This window comes from Mesocricetus auratus, unplaced genomic scaffold (assembly GCF_017639785.1).
Source record: "Mesocricetus auratus isolate SY011 unplaced genomic scaffold, BCM_Maur_2.0 Super-Scaffold_100004, whole genome shotgun sequence".
NCBI lineage: Eukaryota > Metazoa > Chordata > Mammalia > Rodentia > Cricetidae > Mesocricetus > Mesocricetus auratus.
In genome coordinates this window covers 16,978,088-16,997,589 of record NW_024429189.1, presented here as the reverse complement: position 1 = coordinate 16,997,589, position 19,502 = coordinate 16,978,088, and positions in this window count along the sequence as shown.

The window sequence follows — 19,502 nt, the reverse complement described above, 5'->3', positions numbered from 1 at the left end:
ATGATTTCTGCATATTTTGGCTATGTTTTATGAAAATGTAGAAGTGAGTATTAGCAGGCATATCAAAGTAAAACTGATAGGGGTTACTCTACATTTGTTTTTATGCTGAGTGTTTTATTTCAAGCCCAGAAATGGCCATGGCATTGACTCTTCATTGCGGATATTACAAATGTTTTGACACATCTTCAGGGTCACTTTAGAAACAAAATGGATTCTGCATCCCCCACAGAAGTAATCTTTCAGTGTTTCCGTCAGATTTTATAGCAATTTTCAGTGATATTGTCAGAGTGAGTGGTAGGCCAGGCTCTTTATTAGATGCCTTATTTTCAAGCATTTAAATGTGTGACAAAACTTTCCTTTAAAATCAAATTTAAAGCTATATTTGGAATATTTGAAATATTTTTATAACTTCTATATGCTAATAGCTACAAAGCCCAATCATCTTAAAATGAATGTGTTATAAAATCATAACTGTAGTGTGATGGTGAAGCAGATTCCAGAAAGCAGCAGATGAAGGGGGAAAGAATTTATTGTGCTTCTTTCTGCAGAATCAGACTGTTTGTTTTGTAATTAGTTGATTAATTAATTCACTTCGTTGAGACGGGCGTCTCACATTTGTATAGCAGGCTAGCCTGGAACTCATTCTGTACCTGAGACTGGTTTCAGATTCCTGGCAGTCTTACTGCCTCAGTATACTGAACACTTGCATCACACATGTGAGATATTACATCACTCGCAGGTTTTGTTTGAACTACAAATATTATTAGAGAAGTAAACAAATTATAATGAATATCATAGCATATGCAATTACTTTGATAAAAATAATACATTCACTTTTGCTCTTATTCTTATATTGGAAGTAAATAGAAAGCCAAATAATTTTAAAAAATACACAATCTGTCAATGTATTTCCTGTCTCCAACATCCACACAGTAGTTCTGAGAAATACTCATGACACTCTTGTCCTTCCACTAAAACCTGAATCTTCTAAAATTAAAGCACTTGGTTTACATCAAAGTGTGGTATCAATGAACTGTGAGTGACTGGTAATAACCAAGATTTGGCAGGTTTTTGAATGCTCTGCTAGTTCAAGTGCTTGCAAATTAGGGGGCTAGTTAAAATCTACTTGGTATTTGAAAATGTTTTCAGTAAATTTTCTAAAAATGACCTGATAAATATAGTCATCCATAGAATTAATACTCAATTCTTGATGGACATGGAAGTTCCTGACTGTAACAACATCACCAGCATCTAGGTGTGTGAAGAGGAGAAGTTATGTTGGAGGTTATGCAGAGATATACATATGTGACACTCTGTCTTATAAAACAAACAACCAACTAAACAAACAAGATTCATGTCTTAACAATGGTTATTTTATGAGGAGTGTGTATTGAAAATGAGGAAACCCCCCTCTTATTTTTTTAATTTAAATTAGAAACAAGCCTGCTTCATATGTCAGCCCCTGTTCCCTCTCCCTCCTCTCCTCCCCTGTCCCCAACAGCTCCCCATCCCATCTTCCCTCCTCTCCCCAGTGAGGGTGAGGCACTCCATAGGGGTCCCCAAAATCTATCATACTGATCCACTATCAGAGGCCCTATAGTTTGTCGAGGGCTCATAACTGACATCCATATCTGGGGGTCTGGATCAGTCCCATGTTGGCCTCTCAGTCATCAATCTGGTGTCCTTGAGCTCCCCCTTGTTCAGGTCAGCTGCTTCTGTGGACTTCACCAGCCCAGTCTTGAACCCCCTTGCCTATCACTCCTCCCTCTCTGCGACTGGGTTCCAGGAGTTCAGTTCAGTGTTTAGTTGTGGGTGTCTGCCTCTGTTTCCATCAGCCACTGGATGAAGGCTCTACGAAGACATATAAGGTAGTTACCAATATCATTATAGGGGAAGGGCATTTACGGTAGCCTCTCCACTATTGCTTAGATTGCCAGTTGGTGTCATCCTTGCAGATCTCTGGAAATCTCACTAGTGTCAGATCTGTCCTCAAACCTATAGTGGCTCCCTCTGTTATGGTATCTCTCACCCTGATCATTTCTATTCTTCCTCAACTCAAACTTCCTGCATCCACTTTCCCTCCTCTCCCACCTCTTCTCATCCCTCTCCTCTCAGCTCCATCTACCCTCCATCCATGCTCCTAATCTGCTCAGGAGATCCTGTTCCCTTCCTCCTCTCCAGAGTACCATGTATGTCTCTCTTAGGGTCCTCTCTGTTTCCCAGCCTCTCCGGCAGTGTGGATTGTAGACTAGCAATCCCCTGCTCCAGATCTATAATCCATATATGAGTGAGTACATACCATGTTTGCCTTTTTTGACTGGGTTACCCCACTCAGCATGGTTTCCCCTAGTTCCATCCATTTCCTGAGAAATTCAAGATTCCAATTTTTGTTTGTTTTTTTTTCCTGCAAAGTAGCACTCCATTGTGTAAATATATCACATTTTCACCATCCATTCTTCAGTTGAGGGGCATCTAGATTGCTTCCATGTTCTGGCTATTACAAATAATGCTTCAATGAACATAGTTACACAGATGTCCTTGTTGTATGAATGTACATCTTTTGGGTATATGCCTAAGCATAGAATTGCTGAATCTTGTGGTAGAGGAACTCTTTTTAGCTAGCAGGCATGTAGAGTCCTTTTATGTGTGTCTTTGCTATTTCACAATTATTTGTTATGAACTGAATTGCATCTTTTCTTAGGTTGAAGTGTATGTTGACACCATAGAGAATCTGTGTAAATAAGAGGTTTATTTTCAGCCACAAGTTGAGCATTTCTCTAAGTGATGGCTTTGCTCCTTTGCTTTGGGGACTAGCGCATTAGCACACTGTAGCATGTAAAAGTGGGGGAAACTAATACCTCTTGCCTGGGAAGTAAAAGAGAAAGAAGAGATGCCCACAGTTTCTTTGAGGCCCTGATCCCAGTATCTCAAAGATCTTTCAGTATCCCCTGACTTTTAAAATGTCCACCGCTTCTCTCAATGCCAGCCAAAGAATAAGCCTCTAAGGCAATACGTGTTGTTTTGTAGATATTTGGGAACCAAATAATAGACAAAGCCACCCTCTCCAGTTTTAGAGCTTTTCAACAGGATCTCTTTAGAGGAGTGATTAAAGATAAATTGTTCAATAAAGGTGAAGCTCCAATACAATATGTTTAGTGTGCTCATAAAAGGAGAGTCAGGGATATGTGGTCATAGAGGAGAAGGTTCAAGAGAACTTAACAAGAAAGTAGGTATTTCCATGCCAAGGAGAGGGGACTGAAGAAGAAACAGTCCTCCTGATATCTTGTTCTGGAACTCTAGAACCAGAATATGTAAGCCACCCAGTCTGGGCTATGTTGTTATGGTAACCCTACAGACTAACTAAAATATTTATGTGGTAATATACCACCTATTGTCTATGAAACTAAAGCCGACATCGTATGGCAGACATAATTATGGATTCATTTGGTCTTAATTCATTATTGCACACACAGATAGTCTAGAAGAAAAAGAGATCTAAGAATATTGTGTAATAAGCCCTAACAAAATACTTCTTGGAAAACGTCTTACATTTTCAGCTCATGTTCTCTACTTCTACCAGGGTGACACCTCTATGCCTTTAAATAAATCAATCAATCAGGAATTTGTTTCTTGCTTCTTAAAAATTAATTTTTCTTTCATCTTTGAACCGAAGTAATAGTGTAATTTTTATGTATTTTGATTCTGCATCCAGATAATATACCTAGTATCAGGAACCCTGATTCCATTGGAAAGCTTTTAGCATTTCTTGAGCCCAGTTTGATTTGTTCCTGGTGGTTCTCAAGAGAATATGTGAAATTGTTAAGGACATTTCGAGTCACCGCCTTTTGTTAGTAAAGCTTCATTCAACATTATATTTGGATTTCTGTTCGAGCTTCTAGATAAATTAAAAGTGACAGGCATGCAGACACTTTCCAGACTCACACACACTGGAAAACAAACAAGCAAACAGATTCTGTCTGCTTGTCGGTAAATTCTTTTATATTTTCCTAAAGGGTTAATGTCAATGCTAAGAAAACTGTAGGGGAATACTATCAAAGGTCTGTTTCTTTTATTAGTAGTTTAACAAATAAACAAAAAAACCCAAAAGAACAAAACATAGTTACATGCCTAAAATTTCTGGCATGCTGTTGGTAGCTGGATGGTTACTTCTCTCAGCTTTGTTTCTTTATATAGCTTAATTTCCTTTCTCATATCCATATACTTATTGTTCTTCTAAAGAGTAAATTTGTTCACTTCTTACCTAATCAGGGACAGTTTGGTTTTCCAAATCTCATCTAGCAGCTTTACCAAATAAGGAAACCTAAAGCATGGCTGCCTAGGGCTCTTAAACTCTCCTTGTGGCCTAGGTTTAGCAAATCAGCCACCACCACAGTGAAAACCTATTACAGGAAATAAAACATGAGGACACTTATTTATATGATTTGTTCCTTTGAACCCAACCTTCACTCCCACATCACCAGCAAGGTTATATGTAAAATGAATGTTCTATTTTAAGATGAGGTAGCACAAATTCATTGGCATATTTATTTATTTATTTATTTATTTATTTATTTATTTATGGTCTGAAGAGATAAATGAATCCTTCATCTTAATGGAAAACCTTTTTTCTTTTTTTTTTGTTCAGTTGAATAGCTGAGGTAGTTGATAGATACAGTTTACATGCCCCCATATTTTGGATGTATAAACTGAGCCCAGGGGAATTTAAATGGCTTCTTTAAGAACACCCAGGAGCCACATGAGGAGTCCTGCTCCCAGACAATGATTTTTCACTTTTTCTGCATGGCAGAAGGAAGCATGTACCTGCTCCTGAGGATATTTCTCTAAATAAAAGGTAATAAGTGGTCAGACATGCAGTGAATATATTAGACTCCTACTTTACCCTCGTGTGCTATTATTTGGGGCTTATGAATAGGAAATGCAAAGTAATCTCAGAAGGAATTTTATTCCAATGTTCTTTCAAGGAATGAAAGCTTTTCTTTGTAGGGAATTAGGATGACAAAAACCCCAAGATTATTGGGAACTTGGTTACAGATCTTTCTTTTGCAAGATAAGAGTGAGTTATTACCAGTAAGTGGTTCACAGGGTTCATTCATTTTCCTCTCCTGTGTTGAACTTCAGAGGAACTGTTGCCAAAGGCATTGCAGCAGATCATTTAGTCATGGAGTTGTCTGGAAGAAACATGGCCCCCTTTTAGCCTTTCCATCTAGTATTCTACCAGTCTCTCTACCCACACTGCACATTGGGTATTTTGACTGTTCAAATTCTAGCATAGCCACAGGTACAAGGAGAAAGTAAAGGCATTTGAATTTCCATCATAGCATTAGAAAGACTACGGTTTTTCCAGACATTGCAGAATGCCACTTGCATCTACATCCCCAGCTTCCATGGAAGACAACCTTATGATTCTCTATTAATTCTTTTCTGAGTACCAAGGGTAGTCACTTGATTTGGAGGAAAAACCCTATAAAGTTTCAAGCAATTACATTTACATACAAATTATTTCCCTTGTTTTGGTTTCCTCACAAGAAACAATTTTTGTACACATAATATTCACGTGCTTCTTACAGGAAGGATGGTTTCTGTCATGTCAGATGTTCTATCTTTAAGACCCTTTTCCTCCCAAACCCCAAGTTATACCTAGGCATCTTTATTGCCCCTTTATCTTTGTCTGATTTATATGTGGGGTGAAACAGTTCCCATCTTCAGATCTTGGTCTTGGGATTGTATAGAATGGTTTTCAGGGTACTGACTCTCACAATCACAAATTACACTGTGAGATAAAACAACAATGGCAACAAGAACAAAAAACCATTATTTTAAAGAGATGAAGCCAAATACTCTAAAATGATCAAATTCTTATCATCAGTATTCAATCTTTACATCCTAGTCTGTCATAGAAAATGCATAGCAGGTGGATTTATGAATAGTAAAAGTACAAAGTATGTGTGTCTATCCCAAGGTAAATGAAGTTTAAATTAATTAACTATAAATTGAAATCTTCAAATATATTTTAATTCCATGACATTTAATCACATATGTGCACTGAAATGGCCTAACATATTTGATGATGCTCTATTTGTTTGCTTGTTTTTTGTTCCCTGTTTGTTCCCAGCATAAATTCATAATGAGGTAGTTGGGTTTTTCCACTCATACATTTTGTTTAAGTTGTTAAAGTTTAAGTCTTTAAGAATTTAAGTGTTTCAGTTTTAAAAATAGCATTCCTTATTTTGAGAATGAGATTTTAAATTTAGGATTAGATACTAAAATCAATGAACATGGTAACAAATGTATTGGTTTACCTTCTTGGAATTATAAGCCACTGAAAACCCAAGGAAACACTGCTTTACCAACCTTCAAAAGGGAATTATCACAGAATTATAAACAAGTTTCTTCAAGAATCAATCAAGACCAAGGTCCAAAAAAATCTGCAACTGAAATGTCACTATATTTTGAAATTCCAAACTTTAACTTAATTTTAATGTTTTCCAGACTGACCATTTGGTTACACCCATTTCAGCTTCTAGGAGGAAGAAGTTTGATTTTCTTGCTTTGGACAACTGTTCGCCTACATGAGAAAGGTTCATGTTTTACAATTAAATGTGTTGGGGGCAGTGGAGGCCAGATTGTAGCAGGTGGAGTTTCCAGAGAATGAGAGTGACAGCAATGCTGGAAGACATTCCAAACAATAGACACTAGACAGACTGTGCTGACTGTTTTTCTGGGTACCAAGAAGTTAATATCAAGAAGGTGAAAACCCTTATTTGTATAATTTTTGAAAGCACAATTACAAAAGTCTTATAGAATAATAATTACAAGCTCTTTATAAATAAATTTAAGGAAATAAGATAACAGATATTCCAAAGAATAATGTGCTTCACTGAAGCAAAGGCAATGGTAGTTGTGAAACAGCCTGGAAAGATGATTGGCAGAATAGCTCTTGGATATTTTATTGTCATAGAATATACATTTTATGTTTGTAAAAAATAAGTTCTGTACAAAGTGGTCATTAATTCACAAACCTTTCTTTCTGTAATGTATGTTAATCTTGATGTGAAGGATAACTCCCCTTCTGTGTTAGCATTTATGAGGCTGTGTTTGAGTGGCGGATTTAGGCATAGAGACATTCTTCCATTGCTGCCCTTAGCATGTTCACAGGTTGTATCATCTGCAGAAATTCAAGTACAGTAAAGCTATCCATGTATGAGATTTATACAGCTTACATGACAGAGAAGGATTAAAGAAAATTGTTCAACGCTACTATATTTTTTATAAATGTCTCTGAGTTTCATACATGAACTATTATTGCAAGGACAAAATAACATGGAGATTAGATTACGATTAATGGAATTTGGTGATTTTATGCTATTTTCGTCATATTTTTTTAAAAAATTTTGAGTAGCTGTTTTTTTTCCTCAAATTTTGAGACCTTCCACCAAATAAATAGTATTTAAAATTTTTTGTTTAATATGACAGCATCCAAATCCTAATATGTTATGTGTTGATATGAGCTATATACTTAATTTTTTAATATAAGATAGTATCAGCTATTACAAATAATGCTGCTATGACCATAGTTGAACAGACATCCTTGTTATATGAATGTGCATCTTCTGGGTATATGCCTAAGAGTGGAATTCCTGGATCTTGTGGTAGACTGATTTTTTTTTAGATTTCTTTATTATTTTAATTTTAAATAGCTTGTTTTACATGTCAATCCCAGTTCCCTCTCCCTCCCCTCCTCCCGCACCCCTTCCACCATCCCCCCCCAGCCTCCCACCCTATTGCCAATTCCTTCCACATAGGGAATATCTAGAGTCTGTCATTTCACTCAGGGTAGGGTCCAGGCACTCCTCTAAGAGTCCAGACTAAGAGAGCATCCCTCTTTGTGCTATGGACACACGATGTCTGATTGTATTCCAGGGATAAACAAGGATCCACTGCTCAGGACCCCATAGGTTCCCCAGCCCTCCTCACTGACTCTCACATTCAGGGGGTCTGGATCAGTCCCATGCTGGCCTCCCAGCTGTCGGTCTGGGGTCCAAGAGCTCTCCCCTGTTCAGATAAGCTGTCTCTGCTGGTTTTGCCAGCCCATTCTTTGCCAATTTGCTCATTGCTCCTCTCTCTCTGTCACTGGGTTTCTTGGGTTCAGTTCAGTGTTCAACTGTGGGTGTTTGCCTCTGCTTCCATCAGTTGCCGGATGAAGGCTCCAGGATGGTAATAGACATCAAGTTCATTATCAGGAATGGGCATTCAAGGTGGTCTATCCACTATTGCTTAGCTTGCCAATTGGTGTCATCCCTTTAGATCACTAGAGGTCACACTGGTGCCTGATCTGTCTTCTAACCTATGATTCCTTCTTCCTATTCTACCCCCCCCACTCAACCTTCCGGTTCCCCCATGACCTACTCTCCCTTCCTCTTCACCCCCTCTGTTGTGCTGTTAATTCTCCAGTATTCCTATTCTCCAGCTTCTTCATGTGGACACTTAATGATATGAACATTCCTATTAGCACTGTTTTCAATGTGTCCCATAAGTCTGGGTATGCTGTGTCTTCATTTTCATTGATTTCTAGGAATTCTTTAATTTCTTTTTTTATTTCTTCCTTGACCCGAGAATGGTACAATTGCACCTTGTTCAATTTCCATGAGTTTGTAGGGTTTCTGCAATTTGTGTTGTTGTTCAATTCTAACTTTAAAGCATGATGGTCTGATAAGATATGGGGGGTAGGGGAATTCCAATTTTTTTTGTACCTATAGAGGTGTGCTATATTGCTGAGTATGCGGTAGATTTTAGAGAAGGTTCCTTGTGGCTGTGAGAAGAAGGTATATTCTGTTTTGTTCGAATAGAATGTCCCATAGTTGTCTGTTAAACCCGACTGGGTCATAACTTCTGTTAGTTCCTTTGTTTCTTTTTTAAGTTTCTTTCTGGTGTTCCTATCTAGTGTTGAAATTGTGGTATTGAAGTTTTCCACTATGTGAGGTTTTTATGTCTGATTCGAGTTTAAGATGTTTCTTTTATGAACATGGATGTGTTTATTTGGAGAATAGATGTTCCGAATTGACACTTCATCTTGGTGAATTTCTCCCGTGATGAATATTAAATGACCTTCTTCATCTCTTTTGATTTATTTTAGTTTAAAGTTAATTTTTTAGAAATTAGGATTGTTACACCTGTTTGTTTTAATTGGAAAATCTTTTCCCAACCGTTAACTGTGAGGTACCGTCTTGAAGTTGAGGTGTGTTTCTTGTATGCAGCAGAAGGATTCATTCTGTTTTCATATTCATTCTGCTAGCCTGTGTCTTTTTATAGGTAAGATAAAACTATTAATATTGAGGGTTGTTAGTGACCATTGATTGTGAATTCTTGGGATGCAGAGGTAACTAGATCACTGAGCCTGTGGCCAGGCTTGTCTACATAGGGAGTTCCAGGTCACCCAGGGCTACATAGAGATCCTGTCACGATAAATTCAGTAATCCAAGAAGGGTCCAAAACCTCTATACACTCTAACATATCCTGTAAGAGTACCACAAAACAAATATACATCTTTAGATGTTATATCATAGTTAAAACCAATTAACTAAATTGATTTGCATGTATTTTGTAAGCTTCCATGTCTATCTCACATTTAAGTGTTATTTAATCAATAAAGGTATATGGCTGTATATAAGTGTCTAATTATGTAGCACACACTAATTGGCAGTATTTGGGAAATTTCACATGGAAACAGATACTCTGTCTCAGTTGGGAGGTATTTTTAAATTAATGACTAATGTTAAAAGCCTGTGTTTGGTTTAATATTAAATTTTCATTTATTCGTCATTTTACATCAAGAATGATTTCATAATATTTACTAGTAGAATGTGATCTCTAAGAGTTCTCTAAGATGTCCCCATGTATAATTAATAATGTAATTAGCAAAATGTGTCCTATAGGGAGCTCAGAACCTAAAATTTCACATGAATTAAGGAAGAAATCTGAGGCATTTTACTACTATCTTTTTCCAGTCTGATCCATTTATAAACTAGATTGCCTAACTAATCTTAGATACTACAGTGAGGTATTTGTAAAGCACTCAGCTGACAAATAGAGAGTGTTGGCTATTTTTTTTTACTGGGAAGTCAAAGATCTGAGCTATTCATTTTGTAGCCTGACAGTCATCATGACAATTCCGTGAATTCCTAAAGCTTTTTCATGTGGCTTCCTCAAGGACGGCTATCATGTTGTAGCTACTGCAATGACAGATGGGATATAACATGTCATGTGATGGATAACTCTGGAGCCATAGTACTTAATCCTTCTAATACTAATAGCTACATTATCATAGAGATTTATGAGAATGTCAGTTTCAAGTTCCCAGTTCCATTCATGGGGTTTTAAAACTTCAGCTGCAAAAAACATGCATCCATCCCATTAATTCTAATTATCATGGTTCATCTTCTCAGCAGTTTTGCACTCCGGAACCTTTCAGTGCAAATTAACGTACCAAAAAAGTGTATTAATTAATATTTGTAGCTTTTAATTTCTGCAAGAGTGTTGTCTGGAAGCAGCTGGCAGTACAGGGCCTCTGCTATTGAATCTTCGCCAAACAAGTGCAGATGTAATTTTGTTATCTCTTGCTTAGTCATTTACGCAAATTAATTTGAACAATTAGCCTTTTACTGGTCCTTCATGAATCATGCAAAAGGGATCTGCCAAAAATTGCTAGTTGACAGAAAAGAATTGGTTAATGCTCTGCATTTTGTCAGAAGGTAATGTAGAAGGAAATTCAACTTTTTTTTAGACTCTGGACAACTGCCTAAATAATGTTTGATAAGATTTACTTAGCACTTACAAGTAATAAGAATTAACCTTCACAATAGTGAAAGTTCTGTCCACAGTCATAAAAAATCAACTTGAATTTATCTTAAATATGAATTTGAATGAATTCGGTGATTTTATTAAGATAGAGGAATTAAAGAGTAATGTTTTCTGTTTTGTGGGTGACATTTTAATCAGTATTATGTGTATGTACTTTATTGTGGTTAATTATTCATTATATCAGGTAAATAGACACTTTCTAACCTCACTTGATAGTCTGCCAACTTTCTGAAAATGAAATCATCAAGAATTCTTAGCATACTTGAATATGCTTTATTATATTTTTAAGAGTTTGTAGAAAGAGGCCTTAAATTATAATTAAATTCTATCAGGAAAATGAAAAACAAAACAAACAAACAAACAAAAAAACAAGAATTCACAGAAATTTTTTAGTACTCAGAAGGAAAAAGTATATGTTCATCATATGCTCAATTCTTTTCAACTGGTTCAAATGACCTGCAATTTTGTGTTTTACTTTCATTTGAATTTGCCTTTCTTTTTTTAAAATTACCGATTCTAAGGCTTATTTCATATAATTGTATTAATAGGTCGTATGTGAGTGTAATGGTAAAACTTTCACAAAAGTCTTTTTTTCTCTGTATAATTAGTTTAGAAAAATCTGGAAGGTTTCTTATAGTATATGTCGAGATATGGAGGTGTGATGGTTATGTATTTGTGTATTTTGACTATGCCTATGTCTGTTCACATACATTTATTTACAGTTGTTGCTATTTGGGTATATAGGAATAGTTATTGTCATGTAATAGTTTTGGAAAATAAATTTTAAAGAGAATGTATTTACTTATGTGCCTCTCAACATAAACAGATCTTAAAATGAAATCTGTGAAAACTGGACTAACAAGTCTTCTCTCGCAGAATGCGTTGTTGAGCCAAGTCATCTGTCACTGTACAGAGATAGTCTTTTTAATGATGCAGTTAGAAATTGTCAAGAGAACTTCAGACTGTGAAGTGGTTGATTTTCAACCTGTTTTTGTTTGCTGGTTTCTTTTTTCCTCAGTTTGGGAAGATTCGATGAAACCAATTTTTTGGATAAGACATCTGCAAGGCTAGCATTAATGCAAATCTATGTCAAATATTTGATTTGTAAAATTTCTCATTTTCAGAAAACTTTTCTCCCTCTTTGTCTAAATAAATTTTAAATAATCTTATTTTGGATGAGAGAATATTCAGGAAATGTAAAAATGTTTTAAAATGAAATCTGCTAATTCCTTTTATGTGTTCAAAGATGTAATGGTGTTCCTAGACATTTGAAGATTGAAGCAATGAATAAGTAGATACTTAAATGTGCAAAATTAATATAATTTTGCAAAATGAACTCATTCCCATACTTTAAAAAAACCTCCATGGCATAGTAAAATAATAACTAAAATAAATATCACTTTGCTGTTAAAATAGCTTTTGAAATATCTCTATTTAATTGCCTTGTTGAGACTGTCATATATTAAGCATAGGTGTTTTAAGTTAAAGCATGTAAAGAAATTGTTATCTGTATTTGTAAATTCTTCCTATATTTTATCTTTTCTTTATAATATGCTGTCTGATATACAATTTTATTATTTGAAAAAAATTATTAAAATGTGCCATTTTGTGTTACCTTTTAAAATGTAGTTACACCAATTAATTTAAAAGTATTTTGTGAAATGTGATATAAATATAAGCTATCAACCACAAACATACATGAATAGCTTGTTATCAGTAAATTTGAATTTGCAAGTATATTATTGCTGTGTCAAGTCAACATAAAAGCAGTAATAAACGCATGTCTCCAGATTTAGAGATGTTTATTTACTTTGACTAAAATTCTTTTCAGGAAATTGATGCTTTTTCATGTATGTGCTTTGGGACATTATGACTAGTATATATTAATAGTAATTTAATTTTGTTTGTGACAAAGACATTTATGTCTGTTATGTACTTTGATAATTTTCACCCATATTTTCTTAATCAAATTTAGTTTGTATAATACAATTAACTGTATTTAAGAATGCAGAAAGAAAGGAAGCTGAGGATGGGAAGTATTGTATGGGATAATAATAATAATAATAACAATAATAATAATTCATCTACAGAGTCAGCCAGTTTTTTAATTTTATCTTATCTCATTTTATTAGCAAATATACCACATATTAACTTATTGTTCTAGGGTACTACAGTTTATGTAGGACATAGAATAAAATCTCTTGTCTTAATTACATTAAAAATAATAGCTACCATTCAGAAAACAAAGCTTGGTTAGACTAAAACAAATCAACAAATATTTTTCATAGCTATATTGACCAAAGTTGTTTAGTGATGATATTTATCCTCACTCAACACCTGTACAAATTGTCAACATTATTTTAACAAACATTAAATAAATAATAGCTTCCCCAGCATTTTTTAAAAGATTTATGTGACTTGATATAATAATCACTAAGTTATTAAGTAAACACTGAGGTAGAAAAAAAAGAGAAATCTTTCAGTTTTTTTACAGTGCAATGATATATACTTATTTATATAATGAGATAAAAATATATCACCTATGTAATTCAGAAGACATGTCTTTTTGTTACATAAAATGAAAGTAGGATAAAAAAAACATTCAGAGTTAAGAATATGAATATGATCCAGAATTACCAAAAGATAAGCATGGTATGTGTATATATGTGTGGATAATTATACTTGAAGTTGAACAACATTTCCATACAATATAACAAAACAGCTATTTTGCAACTTAATACAAGTACTTCTCATATTTCTAAAAAACAGTACTATAAACATATTGCTATATTATTCAATTATTTGGAGACATGATTCATGATTTATATAAGCTATACTTATTGTTACTTTTTACGTTGTTTTAAGTATTTGGAATTATGACTGGTATTGAAACTAAGATATTTAGGGACAATCATTTGTTTAAACCATCATCATTTCTTTGAATGGAATTACTCAGTAGAATTTTTACTTTGCAATCCTGTTTTAACATATGTCTTAATGATTGCAGTTTTTCTAATGCTAATCACACATTCTTACCATTACCACTAAGGAATTCAGATTGTGCTTATTATAAATGATTTATTTAAATTTGTTTAAATATTTTGACTTCTTCTCATCCAGTATAAGACTAATATTCTTAGTAATGTGTAAGGCAAGTTTTTGCTTTATTTTATTATATTTCTGGTTAACTGATCAGGAAAAAATAAAATTAAAAAAAATAAATCACCTTTCCTTGTACAGACAGACGGACTGAGATAATGCCTGGTGTCTGTGTAATTGGAAGTATCGGTGGCAAACTTGGCTGGAGCTTGATTAATGGTATATTAAAATCAGAGTCTTCATGGTAAGTGCTCGATAAGGAGTTTGGGGCAATTTACTTGGTTACTGGGAAGCTTCTAAATTTTAATCATGGAAGTACTTCAGTGTCATTAGAAGCTGAAAGGACAGGGAGTCTGCTGGCAGGTTTTCTCAATCCTCTGACTCAGACTCTCCTTCTGGGGAGCAATTGAGAGGCAGGCATGGGCTGCAATTGAAAATCCTTCTGCTCCCCATGACTTTGATTGCTATTATTGTAATTTAATATTACACAGGATCTTAGGATGAAGTAGTCCATGGAAATTAAAAGAGATAATGCAGGGGGTGGGGGTGAGAGTAGTGACTCAAAGAGAACTCAAAATTCCTTCGTTAAACAGATTCACAGCTGTACCTATTTCTTCAAGCTACTGCAGTTGCAGGGAAGAAGGCAGAACAGAAAAGGAGCGTGGCATGCTTGGTTCCTTTAAAGAACTTACTGGAGTGTAAGAGTTGCTGGAGGAAGGTGAGAGATATGAGAGGCTTTCCTCATTTAGCCTGCTTGAACGATTGCATGTAGAACTTAGCTAAGCACGGGACACCGGAACAGTTCCAGTTTTAGGCGAATGTGAATCCAAAGGGCATAGAATCATAGACATGACTTGAAACTTTGGGACTCATAAAAGACAAGTGAGCTATAGTTCCTACGGTTTTAAGGAAACAAAGGGTCAAACCAATGTCATTATGCTGCGAAACTTAGAAATTAAACTCTCTGACAGCTAGGATTATACCAAGTAATCACAAGGGAGATAGAACAGGTGAGTATTGGATTATGAGCAAATGTTTCACCTGGGGGCATTGTCAGCCCAGTTCAGAAGCTCAGGGGTTCTTCTAGTGGGATTGGCTATTTATTAAGGCAGGTTTCCCAAGAGTGCCTCCTCAAATGATGCTTCAGTGAGCTTATGAAACGTGAGAAGATAATCTCTGAATAACTATGAAGCAATGTCATTGCCCTAGACATTGCCCTAGCCATTGCCCTCGCTATTGCCTTAGCCATTGCAAGGACACACAATATGCTGCATTCTGCCTAAAAGTTGCTTCAAGTTGCTGTGGCTGTTTAAAGATATAACTATAATCAAAACTTTCCTTGTTATTTGAAAAGAAGTCAAACAAAGATTCTTCATATACAATGTGGTTAGCAGAAAAGTATGATCTGTTTCAGTATGTTTAATATTACATATATCCCAAAACTGTAGGCATGCTTATAAATTTTTGTAACTATTTTTGCAACTCAATTCCATGGTTCTCAAACATGAATTTTGATAACCACACTGTGTCACATGTAAAAATTAATTAGACATACATTATTTAAGTCATTCTAATGAGTAAGCCATACATACATATCATGTAGTGAATTTCAAAAAATAAAAGCAATAACATTTTTATTGAAATTTGTAAGAATATTTGTAGAAACACATCTGTAAGAGTGTGCTTGTAGTATGACACACTCTTACAGAAATGTAAAGCAGAGTATATTAGAAGAAAATCCACTTAATGGAAAAGGAGAAACCATGAGCGGTAACTTGAACAACTATGTAGAAAGCATACCAGTACTTCTTAATTCAGAAGGAACTGTTTGCTGTTATCCAGAGCTGAGACACTATTCCTTTGAATGAAGAACAGAACTATGGCTTGTGTTTTTCCCAGCAGCTGGAAGCAGACAGTCATGGAAAGGATGGTGTTCAAGGACTCAGGACACTGAAACTTCTGCTGGTTACTATGGTAGATATTCATAACAATCCCTACCTGTCCAGTCTGACTATTTTCCATTCTGCATCTCCAACATATACGTTAAATGAATTAACTAGAATTATCAGAGTAAAATCTATTGACCTCTGATTCATGATAACTAGTTTCTGATTGTCTACCGTCTGATTGTATGCTGTTAACATACAGCTATGCAGATAGTACAGGTAAAACACAGAGCTAAATAATCATATACATACAGAAAGTTACCATTGACTTAGAACTTCCCGAAGTTCCTGCCCACAGAAATTCAAAATTCCTGTTGCTAAGACATCCATATTTCAGGGTGACTGTTCTAAATAAGCAAATTTGGGACAGCAATACCCAAATTCTTTGTTTTAAAATATCTTTCATATGCATGGTACCCCAGAGAAGGGGAACTGGACAGGCTCTGGTGAGGGATATGGAAGCATGGGAGGAGGGGAGAAGGAGCTGGGACAAAGGGGGAAGAAGAGGAGGTGAGGAAAGGACATGGGGGAGCAAGAAGTTTGAGTATGTGGAAGAATAGTGGAGAATAGGATGAGAGATACTGTAATAGAGGGAGCTACTATAGGTTTGAGGAGACATCTGGCACTAGTGACATTTCCATAGATCTACAAGGATGACACTAACTGGCAATCTAAGCAATAATGGAGAGAGACTACTTTAAATGTCCTTCCCTAATAATGTGACCTTGTATGCCATCCTAGAGCCTCCATCAAGTGCCTGATAGAAGCAGAGGCAGACACCCACAGCTAAACACTGAACTGAACTCCTGGAAACCAGTTGCAGAGAGGGAGGAGTGAATGAGCAAAAGGGTCAACACCAGGCTGGTGAAACCCACATAAATAGCTGACCTGAACAAGGAGGAGCTCATGGACACCAGGGTGGTAGCTGAGAGGCCAGCATGGGACTGATATAGACCCCTGGAATATGGGTGTCAGTGAGGAGGCCTCAGCAATGTTTGGGACTTCAGGCAACAGATCAGTATTTATCCTTGGCATCCAAATGGCCATTGGAAGTCCATACTACATGGAGGAATGCTATCTCAGCCTGGATAAATGGGGGAGGACCTAGGCCCTGCCCCGGGATGATAATACAGACTTTGGTGGTTCAGCTTGAAGGGCCTCACCCTCCCTGGAGAGTAGAGTTGGGATTGGGTGGGGTGTTGGGGGACTTGGGGGAAGAAGAGGGAAGGCAGAGGGAGCTGGGATTGACACGTGAAGCAAGCTTGTTTGTAATTTAAATAAAAATTAAATAAAATATCTCTTATAAAAGAGAGAATATATTATTATTAATAATGTAGTTATCTAGATCTCTGTCATATATACAATTTCTACTCACCTTGCCTCACAAAGTGACACAGTACAACTGAAATGTGGCAATCAACATATTTAGTGAGATATTGATTTGTAAATATATCTCAAGAGAAATGATTTGCAGAGAAAATAATTTCATCCCAACAGTGATGCACATTATCCCGATTCCTGATACTAGAACAATCAATCAAACATATTACATATTTCCAGTTTTTTATTAACTTATGAATGTAATCTAATGTGCCAGTTAGATAAAGTTTTCAGCTTCTGTTCTTTTTATTATTTATCATTTAATCTATTTTTTTAATTTTTGAAGAAAATGTGCAAATATGCTTGGAAATAGTTTGTATCTTCTCCGATGGTGGTTGAGAATGCTTTGCAAATATACTAATACCCCCACTTCAGGCTGTAAGTTCCCCAAATTTTTTTCACATCAGTTCTGAATTCTGTATCCTATATCTCTTTTTTTCTTTCCATGTAATCTCATAATTGAGCAAGACCTGAAGAAAAATATCAAAGAATTCTGTTGTATGGTGTCAATAAATAGCAGGATATATGTGTGCACATGGGCATACAAGTTGTGCATTATTCCCAAAAAAATATTGGTTTCAGTAACTCTAGTTTTAATACTGAGGAAGGTTGAGGGAAATATCAGAAGGAAGCTAAGTCAAAATTAGATAAAACTGTGGCAGATCAGTGCCTAGATCAGTGCCTTCTCCTCCAGTAATTTCAGGATACACATTGCAAAATTCTTGTAATCTTACATATGACTGAAAGGAGAAAAAATAAGAAGTAGCTAAATTTTTAGCAGTCAATTTTGTACGATTTATTGAATCATGATATATGTTTCTCATAAGCAACCTTACTGATAAGAGTTAATGATCTACATATGCTTTCAAAGTTCATCTTGTTATATGTATATAAGTGCAGTCACTTAAAACTGACAAAAATCAGAAAACAACCAGACTTTAACTCTAAACTAGGCAAATAGGCAATTATCCACTATAGAGAATAAACAGAAAATAGGGAGTAAACTACAAGTGTTACTAAGTGGAAAGAACATTAAGAGTCTTTTCCTCATTTTCCTGTACATTGTCATAACCTTTTCTAACTCAATATACATATTAACTATGGTTACTTAATTAGATAATTTGGGCTGTGAAATTAAAAGGAAAAGTAATAAGTTCATTTTTCCCTCAATATATGCTTTTATTTAAATTAGAAACATGCATGCTTCACATGTCAATCCCAGCTCCCACTCCCACCCCTCCTTCCTTGTCCCTCCACCAGCCATCCCAACACCCTGCCCAATCCCCACATCATTCCCCAGGAAGGGTGAGGCCCTCATTGTGGGGGATCTCCTGAGTCTGTCATTTCATCCAGGGCAGGACCTAGGGCCTTCCCCATGTGCCCAGGCTGAGAAAGCATCCCTCCATGTGGAATGGGCGCCCAGAGTTCATCTATATGCCATGGTAAACACCGATCTACTAACCAAGGCCCCTCTGTTCCATTATGTTCATAGGAGCATTTTATGTAATAGCTGGATCCTAGAAGCAACCTAGATGCCCCTCAACTGAAGAGTGGATAGGGAAAATGTGGTATATTTACACAATAGAGTACTACTCAATGGAAAAAAAATAAAACAACAATGGAATCTAGAAATTTGCAGGGAAATGGATGGCACTAGAGGAAACCATCCTGAGTGAGGTAACCCAGTCACAAAAAGACAAACATGGTATGTACTCACTCATGTATGGATTTTAGACATGGATCAAGGAAGTGTCAGCCTACAGTACTAGTGCCAGAGAGTCTGGGAAACAGGGAGGTTCCCAAGAGATGTGCATGTTACCCCAGAGAAGTGGAAAGAGGCAAGATCTCCAGAGCAGATTGGGAACATGGGTGAAGGGGAGAGGGAGTCAGTTAAATTTTCTACATAGTGATGGACAGCTCTTAGAGGGTTTAGTTATATTGAAAAAAATCAGCATATTTTTCAATGTTTGTTTTCTACACAATAACAGATTTGATCTTCTTACAAATGGGTGCAAATTTCATAGAACAATGTGAAAGACACGATCGGTTCTTTTGTAGTTGATGAAGTTATACAAGGAACTTGTCAAAAATTTCAGATATAATTGGCCATAGGCAGTTGTAAATTTCCATCCATTATTTCAGTTAGGGGGTAAAATGTAGACCTCTTTAAAAAACAAAATCAGGAATCAGTTCTGATTA